Below are 11,580 nucleotides of genomic sequence, written 5' to 3' on the forward strand. Positions count from 1 at the left end.
CAAGTTTTTCTATAAACTTTAAGCCTTCGTCTATATGCACATCTGTATGCGTTATGACTAGCGACTCATCAGCTAGACATTTCTTCAGATTGCAGACGTGAAATACATTATGAATTCCATCAAGCTCTTCAGGTAAGTTCAACTTATAAGCCACTGATCCTACACATTCGATGATTTCGAATGGTCCTATATACCTTGGGCTTAACTTACCTTTCTTGCCAAATCGCATTACCCCTTTCCAAGGCGATACTTTGAGCAAAACTTTATCGCCAACCTCAAACTTGAGAGGCTTTCGTCTTTCATCCGCATAGCTTTTCTGCCTGTCTCGAGCAACTTTCAGGCGATCGCGAATTTGAACAATCTTGTCTGTTGTCTCGAAGACTAAGTCAGGACCTGATAATTGGGTATCCCCTACTTCTGCCCAGCAGATGGGCGTTCGGCACTTTCTACCATATAGTGCCTCAAAAGGCGCAGCCTTAATGCTAGTATGGTAGCTATTATTGTAGGAGAACTCGACCAATGGTAAATGCCTGTCCCAACTTCCTCCTAGATCAATCACACATGCACGCAGCATGTCTTCCAATGTTTGTATAGTACGCTCACTTTGCCCATCCGTCTGAGGATGGTAAGCCGTACTGAAATTCAATTGAGTGCCCAGAGATTGTTGGAAACTCTTCCAGAAGTGAGATGTGTATCTAGTATCCCGATCTGAGATAATAGATACTGGTACGCCATGCAAAGCCACAATCTTATCCACGTACAGTTGGGCTAGCATGTCAGAGCTGAAGGTTTCTTTAATGGGCAGGAAATGTGCTGACTTAGTCAGTCTATCAACTATAACCCATATAGTATCATTTCCCTTCGGCGTTTTAGGCAATTTGGTGATGAAGTCCATCGTCACCATTTCCCATTTCCACGTGGGAATTTCAGGCTGTTGCAGTAAGCCTGACGGCTTCTGATGTTCAGCTTTGACTTTAGCACACGTCAAGCATTTAGCTACATAAGCAGCTATAGACTTTTTCAAGCCTATCCACCAATAATTCGCCTTTAAATCCTGGTACATCTTATCAGCTCCAGGATGGACGGAATATTTGGAACTGTGGGCTTCCTTGAGGATAACATCTCGAAGTCCTCCATATACAGGAACCCATATTCGCCCATTTAATCTCAACATCCCGTCTTTGTCGTAGGACAACTGTTCTTCAGTTACTCCTAATTTCTCCTCAGGATAGTTAGCTTCCAACACAGCTTCCTTCTGTGCAGCTAACAACCTTTCATTCAAACTACTCTTAACTTCAATGCTCTTGGCATTGATCCTTATCGGCTTCACTCTTTCCTTCCTGCTTAATGCATCTGCGACTACATTGGCCTTGCCTGGATGGTTGATGTGTGTAAAATGCAACATATAAATCACATCAATTAAGGCATAAAACTAACCCTTTTTAAGTACTAATGTTGGAAAAAGAGTGTTTTTGTCTTCCTTTTGTATTTTCAGGATGAAATGAGCTCAAAATCACAAAAGAAGCAAAAAAGACAAATAATTCTACCATAAAATACAAGAAAAGGAACAAAAGTGGACTGCCCGGACCCTCAACGGCACCTCCCAAGGCAAAGGAGAAGAAACAGAGTCTGAACACGCCCGGTGTCCAGCGAACACGGGGGCGTGCCCAGGAAGCAGCAGAAAAGACAAACCAGTAGAAGCTTCCATTGCCCACCACGGGGCCGTGTCCAGCGAGCACGGGGGCGTGGTGAAAGTACAGCATGCGCATTAATTGTAATTCGCAATTACAATTAATGAAGTGAGAGAATGTCAGACGGGCACGGGGCCGTGTCCAGCGGACACGGGGCCGTGTCCAGCCTTCTGTTCAGCCTATAAATAGAGGAGCTTGGCTTCATTCTCTCTCATCCCTTGGCACACCACCTCTCTCACACCTCATCCACCACCCACCACCACCATAACACCATCATCCACCACCATCATCCATTGTCCATCGTAGAGTGTGTGAGTCGTCTCGGGATCCAAGATTGATCGTAAGAGTTCTTGACAATCAAGGCCATGTTTGCCTAAGTCTCTTACATCACTTGGTGAAGACAAGTGTTTAGTATAATACTTTTTATTTTTAATCTTTTGCACTTTTTATTTGGTTTTGTATTAATGACTTTAATAACTAGTTACTTATGTTGAAGGTGATCCTTCCTTATCGTTTGTCCGTGGTGTCTTGGCATTATTTTACTGTCTATATAAAATAAAAGATTTTCACCATTCATATCTCCACGGTCTATATGGAGGTATGTTGGCTACCTGGTCGGGGGTTAAGGGAACGGTTTGGTAAGGGTCTTGCCCTTGTTCAGTGTTTAGAGGTCCTGCTTGGGACCTGGGTCAAATTTAGTAGGATCTCCTTCAATGCCCATAGGTATTGGATGGCGGGGATCCAAACTCTTTGACCCCCTCATAAGTTAACTACTATTAATACTATAACCCGGCTATTTAGGACTGTATCCCTGCTGACTCAGACTACTTAGCCGAGGGTAACGTCACCGCCAAAAGCGGGGCCTACCACAATTTGCATTAATAACTTAATTCATTATCTTTCAATAATCCGACCCTTTAGGATTGTATCCTTGCTGACTCAAACTACTGGGTTGAGGGTAACGTCGCCTTCAAAAGAGGGGCCTACTACAATAACTAAGATAATCTCTTAAACAAGTGCAAAAGTGCGAAAATAATCAAAGGTTATACTAATACACGTGTCGGATCCAAGTGATTCATCTTGTCTATCTGTTTTTATTTTATTTTTATTTTCAGCATTTAGTTAGTTTTTATTTTCTTAGTTTAAAACATTTTTCTAACCTTTTTGATTTGATTAGACGTTGAGGATAAACCGGTATTAAAAGCTCTTGTGTCCTTGGACGACCTCGGTATCTTACCAACACTATACTACGTCCACGATGGGTGCACTTGCCCATATGTGTGTTTAGTGTTAGTGAATATCGTGTTTTATAAATTTAAAACTTGGCTAAAAGTGTAAAAAGGGGCTTAAATATACATCTAAAACATATATACACTGACACGCATCAAGTTTTTGGCGCCGTTGCCGGGGACACAAGGATTTTAAGAAAGTTAGGAATCAACGGCCTAATCATATTTTTATTTTTCTTTAATTTTTTAGGATTTTTTCTTAGATTTTCAGCTTCTGCAGAGCTCAGCACGGGGCCGTGCCTGGTCGGACACGGGCCGTGCTCAGCAACGTTACTGGCAGTTTTTGTTTTTTTCAAGTTACAGAAGACTGACCACGGGGCCGTGCCGGTGCAACACGGGGCCGTGTCCAACTTCCAGTAACTGGGATCTGGAAAAAAACAATCACTGTAATTCCGACCACGGGGCCGTGTTCGCTCAACACGGGGCCGTGGTGAACCTTCTGACCAACATTCTTTTCTGTTTTTATTGCAGGACTTGGAACCCGACGCCATCCTCACGTAGTGTATGAGCTCCAGTTCCAATAAAGACATAAAGGAACCGCTAGAAGAACCCGAACGCTTTCTCAGAAAAAGGTTAAAAGCCAAAAACCAAGAGAAGGTTTCGGGTGATCCACCCCCAATGGCGAACCAACGTACCCTTATGGATTATCTACGGCCCACCGTAGGTAATCTAGGCGCCGCTATCAATGCTCCGAATGTCGAAGCCAATAACTTCGAACTTCGACCGCATTTGATACAAATGCTCCAAAACTCCGCAACCTTCCACGGGCTTGCGGACGAGGATCCTCATCTACATATAACTAATTTCTTAGAAATATGTGATACCTTTCGGATCAATGGAGCATCAAACGACGCCATCCGCCTCCGTATGTTTCCATTCTCACTAAAAGACCGAGCGAAAGCTTGGCTCAACACCCTCCCAGCTGGATCGGTAAACACCTGGGATGAACTAGCCCAAAAATTTCTATATAAGTATTTCCCTCCTGCTAAAACTGCTAAATTAATGGCTGAAATTAATACATACTCACAAGAGGACGGGGAATCCTTATATGAAACTTGGGAAAGGTTCAAGGAGCTATTACGCAAGTGTCCCCATCACGGCCTCGCAATATGGCAACAAGTATCCACTTTCTACAATGGATTGTTGCCACACACTAGGCAGACACTTGATTCTAGCTCTGGGGGACTTTTAGGTAATCGACGCCCACACGAAATATATAATCAGATTGAGGAAATTGCTCAAACCAATTTTCAATGGCACACTCCCCGGGGAAATAAGTCTATCGCCCCGGGCGCCCATAAGGTCGACGAAAGCACTTCTTTACAAGCCCAAATCGAGGCCCTTTCTTCAAAAATAAAAAAATTAGAAATGACAAAAACAGTCTCGGTTATGGCTTGTGAAGGGTGTGGTGGGTCACATGAAAATTGGAGTTGCATGAAAGAAACGGACGATCAACAAGAAATGGTAAACTACATTGATAATAGACCTAGGCCGTCGGGTCCTCCAACGGGAACTTACAACCAAGGATGGCGAAACCACCCAAACCTTGGTTGGAGGGAAACCGGCAATAGTAGTAACCAGCAAACCCAACGAACAAACTTTCAGCAATCAAGAAATGAGTCACAAAATTTCACTCAACAACAAGGTGGACGAGAAAGGCTCGAAGATACTATATCTCGCCTCGTCTCTGACACTGATAAGAAAAACTCGGAAAGATTTCTACAATTAGAATCTAATTTTAGGAATCAACAAGCTAGCATTCAAAACATAGAAAAACAAATAAACCAACTAGCACAAAATTTTTCCGAGAGACCGCAAGGCGCATTACCTAGCAATACCGAAACAAACCCAAAAGCGCAAGTTCACCTCATCACACTACGAAACCGCACCGTAGGGCCTGCAGAAGTACCTCCACCTGCGGAAGAAACAATGCCAACACATCTGCAGGAAAAGAACTCTTCCCCATCACCAGAGCCTACCAAGGCTCCTCGAGTTCCGTACCCCGGTAGGTTAATTCGTCAAAAGACCAATGAGCAGTTCGCAAAATTCGAAAGTCTGTTAAAACAATTGCATGTCAATATTCCTTTTATCGAAGTCCTAACCCAAATGCCCAAATACTCTAAATTTATGAGGGACTTCCTTACACATAAAAAGAAAATTGAAAATTTGCAATTAGTTAATTTAGGCGAAGAATGCTCTGCCCTCGTACTCCATAAACTACCCCAAAAGAAAATCGATCCCGGAAGTTTCACGATTCCATGCTCAATAGGAGAATCACCCGTTCGCAATGCCTTGGCCGACTTAGGGGCTAGCATTAACCTCATGCCCTCATCGATGTTCAAAAGGCTTGGCTTGGGAACCACGAGCCCTACAAAAATAAGCATACAACTCGCTGATCGATCAGTCAAGTTCCCACAAGGTGTCATCGAGAATGTCTTGGTAAGGGTAAGCAGATTCGTTTATCCAGTTGACTTTGTCATACTCGACATGGAGGAAGACACCGAGGTCCCCCTTATACTAGGGAGACCCTTCCTTGCCACAGCACAAGCAGTGGTATACATGAATGACGGGACACTGACTTTGAGGTATGGGGACGATGAGGTGAAGTTCGGAGTTGGGAAGAGAATAGAGGACGACGGCCCAGTCAATTACATGAAGGTTATTGATTCAAGCTTGGATGCCGCTCTCCGACGGTGTAACTTGGGAAGCAAGGCACTCCACTCAGAAGATATATAACCGGGAATCGGGTCTAGCCAAGGACCCTTATAAACGTGGCGCACCACGGAGGCATTCCGCGGATCTATCCTTAGTTTAGTCTAATCTTTTAGTTTTTGCAGAATAAAACACACTCATGGTGGTAATGGATGAAAAAGGGAACGAGAAAAATGGAACCATGCACGAAGAACAGAGCAACCCGACAAAAATCTCCATCACAGAAGGCTCAACACGGGCCGTGCTCAACCAACACGGCCCCGTGCTGAGCCCCTGCAGAAAATCACCCAGTTCAGGTAACTGGACACGGGCCGTGTTCAGCGGACACGCCCCCGTGTCCAGGCTTCTGTTTCAATTCTGTGATTTTTGTTACTGGCACTTGACCACGGGGCCGTGCCCGGTCAGCACGGGGCCCTGTCCAGGATGCCAGTAACATAAATCTTTGCTTTTTTTAACCCACTTTTATACATTCTAATCAACCAAAAACTTTATTTTTGGACACATTGAGGACAATGTGTAATTTAAGTGTGGGGGGGGGGGGATGCTAAAAACCTTGAAATTTTTGCAAAATCCTAAACACAAGCCTTACACAAAACTCTATTGGAACCGCTAAACACCCCAAAATTTTTTTTTCAAAAACTTTTTCATTTTTTTTATTTACTTGTCTTAGTTTAAGTTGGGAATAACAAGTTCTAAAAAGGTTATATTTTTACAAGTTTACAACCGATAGCGTCGTGAAAAAAAAAAGAACCAACATAAGAAAATTATGAAACGGTATAACAAGTCTAGTTAAAAATTCGATTATATATGCTTGGTCACATTAAAAACCCATTCCCACAAAAGTGAGTTTTGAGCCTTTATTGAGCATAAAAATACACATCTTTAGATTAAATGCTCATTTTTCGTTTCTTGTGTGAATAGCCGCTCGGTCCTTACAAATCTAGAACTTGCCACGACGATACATTCCCGGTCCTTACCAACTTAAACCCAAGTAAGTAAATGATGGAGGCATTAGGACTAACCATTTTTCTTTCAAAACCATTATTTTTCATTTTTTTTACCTACCCAAAATCCCCCTAGATAGCCCCTTTGAGCCTAAACCTTTCATTTCATTACCCCAAAACCCTTTTTACCCACCAAAAAACCTTTTTATTTTTTTTATTTTAGTAACAAGTTCGCTTTTTCGTAAACATCACCTTTTTATGTGACGATCGAAAAAAAAAAATGATGATGATGAAGTCAAAAACAAACAAAAGCTATAAAAGCTTGTTTGGAGAAATACTTCAAAATAAAAAGTCACTAAAAACCAGGTACTTCACGAAAACCGACGCTTGTTACGATTTTCGCCCTTTTTACTAACCACTAACCAACCACCCACCTTTAAACCCAAGCCTTCACCCCAAAAGTCCTCTTGATATTTACAAAGGTAAAAAGTTAAAAAGGAGGAGGATTGATTGCTTGGCAAGCCTATGGAAGACGTAAGTTCCGTGCCGCTCTCGAGTGATTCACTAAAATATACACCTTCGGCCGAGTGTTGAGTGATCTCCCGTGAGGTATGTGAACTTGTATATAAATGGAATTTTAATAAGGCATGCTATGCCCAAATAAGTAATTCATCTTATGAAAAGTTCAAAATAAATCATAACGAATAGGATTGTAAATAAATAAAAATAAAACCTATAAAAACCTTGGATTCCCGACACTCTAGGACAAGCTAAAAAACTTCTCTTCTACCTATTCCGTTTGGGAGTGTAAGCCACATTTAAAGAGTTTTGCTTGAGGACAAGCAAAAGTTCAAGTGTGGGGGTATTTGATGTGTGTAAAATGCAACATATAAATCACATCAATTAAGGCATAAAACTAACCCTTTTTAAGTACTAATGTTGGAAAAAGAGTGTTTTTGTCTTCCTTTTGTATTTTCAGGATGAAATGAGCTCAAAATCACAAAAGAAGCAAAAAGACAACTAATTCTACCATAAAATACAAGAAAAGGAACAAAAGTGGACTGCCCGGACCCTCAACGGCACCTCCCAAGGCAAAGGAGAAGAAACAGAGTCTGAACACGCCCCGTGTCCAGCGAACACGGAGGCGTGCCCAGGAAGCAGCAGAAAAGACAAACCAGTAGAAGCTTCCATTGCCCACCACGGGGCCGTGTCCAGCGAGCACGGGGGCGTGGTGAAAGTACAGCATGCGCATTAATTGTAATTCGCAATTACAATTAATGAAGTGAGAGAATGTCAGACGGGCACGGGGCCGTGTCCAGCGGACACGGGGCCGTGTCCAGCCTTCTGTTCAGCCTATAAATAGAGGAGCTTGGCTTCATTCTCTCTCATCCCTTGGCACACCACCTCTCTCACACCTCATCCACCACCCACCACCACCATAACACCATCATCCACCACCATCATCCATTGTCCATCGTAGAGTGTGTGAGTCGTCTCGGGATCCAAGATTGATCGTAAGAGTTCTTGACAATCAAGGCCATGTTTGCCTAAGTCTCTTACATCACTTGGTGAAGACAAGTGTTTAGTATAATACTTTTTATTTTTAATCTTTTGCACTTTTTATTTGGTTTTGTATTAATGACTTTAATAACTAGTTACTTATGTTGAAGGTGATCCTTCCTTATCGTTTGTCCGTGGTGTCTTGGCATTATTTTACTGTCTATATAAAATAAAAGATTTTCACCATTCATATCTCCACGGTCTATATGGAGGTATGTTGGCTACCTGGTCGGGGGTTAAGGGAACGGTTTGGTAAGGGTCTTGCCCTTGTTCAGCGTTTAGAGGTCCTGCTTGGGACCTGGGTCAAATTTAGTAGGATCTCCTTCAATGCCCATAGGTATTGGATGGCGGGGATCCAAACTCTTTGACCCCCTCATAAGTTAACTACTATTAATACTATAACCCGGCTATTTAGGACTGTATCCCTGCTGACTCAGACTACTTAGCCGAGGGTAACGTCACCGCCAAAAGCGGGGCCTACCACAATTTGCATTAATAACTTAATTCATTATCTTTCAATAATCCGACCCTTTAGGATTGTATCCTTGCTGACTCAAACTACTGGGTTGAGGGTAACGTCGCCTTCAAAAGAGAGGCCTACTACAATAACTAAGATAATCTCTTAAACAAGTGCAAAAGTGCGAAAATAATCAAAGGTTATACTAATACACGTGTCGGATCCAAGTGATTCATCTTGTCTATCTGTTTTTATTTTATTTTTATTTTCAGCATTTAGTTAGTTTTTATTTTCTTAGTTTAAAACATTTTTCTAACCTTTTTGATTTGATTAGACGTTGAGGATAAACCGGTATTAAAAGCTCTTGTGTCCTTGGACGACCTCGGTATCTTACCAACACTATACTACGTCCACGATGGGTGCACTTGCCCATATGTGTGTTTAGTGTTAGTGAATATCGTGTTTTATAAATTTAAAACTTGGCTAAAAGTGTAAAAAGGGGCTTAAATATACATCTAAAACATATATACACTGACACGCATCAATGGTACCTTATTTCACAATCATAATCGTTCAAGGTTTCCATCCATCGTCGCTGCCTCATGTTCAAATCCTTCTGATTGAACAGGTGTTGAAGGCTCTTGTGGTCGGAATAGATTACACACTTCGTCCCATACAGATAATGCCTCCAAAACTTAAGTGCAAATACAACGGCACCCAATTCCAAGTCATGGGTGGTGTAATTCTTTTCGTGCACCTTTAGTTGACGTGAAGCGTAGGCAATGACCTTGCCCTTTTGCATTAACACACAACCCATTCCGGTGTGTGATGCATCACAATACACCACAAATTCTTCAATGCCTTCAGGTAGGGCTAGCACAGGTGCGTTACTCAACTTCTGCTTCAAGATATCAAAAGATTCTTGCTGCTTAGGCCCCCAATTAAACTTAATGTTCTTACGTGTTAACGAAGTTAAGGGTGCAGCAATTCTCGAGAAGTTTTCAATAAAACGCCTATAGTATCCAGCCAAACCTAGGAAGCTACGAATCTCTGAAGGTGTCTTTGGCTCCTGCCAGTTCATGATAGCTTCTATCTTTGCGGGATCCACTTGAATTCCACGCTCACTCACAACGTGTCCAAGGAACTGGACTTCGCGAAGCCAAAATTCACATTTTGAAAACTTGGCATAGAGCTTCTCTTGATGGAGTAGCTTAAGAATGCACCGAAGATGCCTCTCATGGTCAGCTCGGTTCTTTGAGTAGATGAGGATGTCGTCAATGAAGACGATGACAAATTTATCCAGATAAGGCTTGCATACGCGATTCATGAGATCCATGAATGCGGCAGGTGCGTTAGTGAGCCCAAAAGGCATCACCAGGAACTCGTAGTGACCATAACGAGTCCTAAACGCGGTCTTATGTACATCCTCCTCCTTAACTTTCAATTGATGATAGCCTGACCTGAGATCTATCTTAGAGAAGTAACTCGCTCCCTGTAGCTGGTCGAATAGATCATCGATTCTAGGCAAAGGATACCTGTTCTTGATAGTAACCTTGTTTAGCTCACGGTAATCAATTCATAGACGCATTGATCCATCCTTCTTCTTAACAAACAAAATTGGCGCTCCCCATGGAGATGAACTCGGTCTAATAAAACCTTTAGCCAGTAAATCATCTAGCTGTGTCCTTAATTCCTTCATCTCCGTTGGTGCTAATCTATATGGTGCTCTGGCTACTGGTGCAGCTCCGGGAATGATGTCAATCTTAAATTACACCTGCCTATCTGGTGGCAAACCAGGTAGTTCTTCTGGAAAAACCTCAGGATAGTCAGAAATGACCGGTATGTCTTCGATCCTGGGTTTCTTCTCGCCAATAGTTACTTGTGCCATATAAATGACACAACCCCCACTCGTGCATCCGGATGTCTTAAGCATGGTCACTTGCTTTGACAATCCGTGTTGAGTATCTCCCTGAATAGTGAGTGGCTCACCAGACGGGGTCTTGATTACTACCTGCTTCTTGTTGCACACTATCTGGGCTTGGTTTCGCGATAACCAATCCATTCCTATTACTACATCAAAGCCTGCTAATTTGAACGGGAGGAGGGACAGAGGAAAAGAGTGATTCCTAATGGATATGGCACATCCATCTAACATAGTCGAGACGGTTTCTAAAGTCCCATCTGCTAACTCTACCTCATAATTTACTTTCAAGGCTTTAATAGGCAATCTTAACAATTCACGGAATTTATCATCTACAAAGGATTTATCTGCTCCAGAATCAAACAATACCCTTGCGTAAACGTCATTAATGAGAAACGTACCAGTTATGACGTTATCATTCTGGATGGCCTCCTGCACATTCATCTGGAAGACCCTAGCGTTGGTCTTCTTCCCTTCCTCAGCCTTCTTCACTATCTTTGGGCAATTGGTCTTGATGTGCCCTTTCTCATTGCAACTGTAACAAGTTGCATCCTTCAACTTTTTGCACTCAAGAGTTCGGTGCTCAGTGGACTTGCATATCCCACATGCCTTAGGTTGGGATTTCTGCTCATACCTGCACCTCCCGAAGTGGTGCTTCTTGCAAACCTTGCACTTGGGCCTATCGCCCGACTGTTGATCGTTCCTCCTGGCTTCAGACCCCTTCTTACTGTCACGGTTCCCTCTATGCTTCTTGCCTGAGCGACGTGAATTGTCGTCTTCACGTTTTCTCTTTTCAGAGTCTGCATTTCTTAATGCTCTTTGTCTTGCTGCATCTTGAGTGAGGGACAGAGACAAATCCGTTACAGATCTAAACGTGGTAGGTCGGGAGGCTTTCACGCTGGCTTTGATTTCTGGGGCCAAACCCCCAATGAAACGCGCGATTCTCTTGGGTTCCGGGGTTACCAGGTAAGGAACCAATCTGGACAAAGTGTTGAAACTGGTGAGG

The 11,580-nt window shown here is 42.7% G+C and overlaps 1 non-coding gene across 1 annotated transcript; it reads right to left on the minus strand.

Moving 5' to 3' along the window:
- Nucleotides 1-3,976: 3,976 nt before the first annotated feature.
- Nucleotides 3,977-4,083, minus strand: LOC118487843. The gene has a single exon (XR_004882786.1). It is a non-coding gene; the product is annotated as a small nucleolar RNA R71 (small nucleolar RNA).
- Between the last annotated feature and the right edge of the window lie 7,497 nt (nt 4,084-11,580).

The sequence above is a fragment of the Helianthus annuus genome, chromosome 15 (assembly GCF_002127325.2).
Source record: "Helianthus annuus cultivar XRQ/B chromosome 15, HanXRQr2.0-SUNRISE, whole genome shotgun sequence".
Lineage (NCBI taxonomy): Eukaryota > Viridiplantae > Streptophyta > Magnoliopsida > Asterales > Asteraceae > Helianthus > Helianthus annuus.